Below are 448 nucleotides of genomic sequence, written 5' to 3'. Positions count from 1 at the left end.
TTTTGCAGGCACTGTATCATAAAATACGCTCTTTTTTGCAGACACTATCATACAATACCCTCTTTTTTGCAGGCACTGTATCATAAAATACCCATTTTTTTGCAGACACTATCATAAAATACCCTCTTTTTTGCAAGCACTGTATCATAAAATACCCTCTTTTTTGCAGGCAGTGTATCATAAAATACCCTCTTTTTTTGCAGACACTATCATACAATACCCCTCTTTTGTGCCGGCACTGTATCATAAAATACCCTCTTTTTTGCAGACACTATCATACAATACCCTCTTTTTTGCAGGCACTGTATCATAAAATACCCTCTTTTTTGCAGACACTATCATACAATACCCTCTTTTTTACAGTCATTGTATCATAAAATACCCTCTTTTCTGCAGACATTGTATCATAAAATACTCTCTTTCTTGCAGTCATTGTATCATAAAATAC

Source organism: Palaemon carinicauda, chromosome 15 (assembly GCF_036898095.1).
Source record: "Palaemon carinicauda isolate YSFRI2023 chromosome 15, ASM3689809v2, whole genome shotgun sequence".
Classification (NCBI taxonomy): domain Eukaryota; kingdom Metazoa; phylum Arthropoda; class Malacostraca; order Decapoda; family Palaemonidae; genus Palaemon; species Palaemon carinicauda.
The sequence above is the reverse complement of the archived record's forward strand: the minus strand, read 5'-3'. Positions refer to the sequence as shown.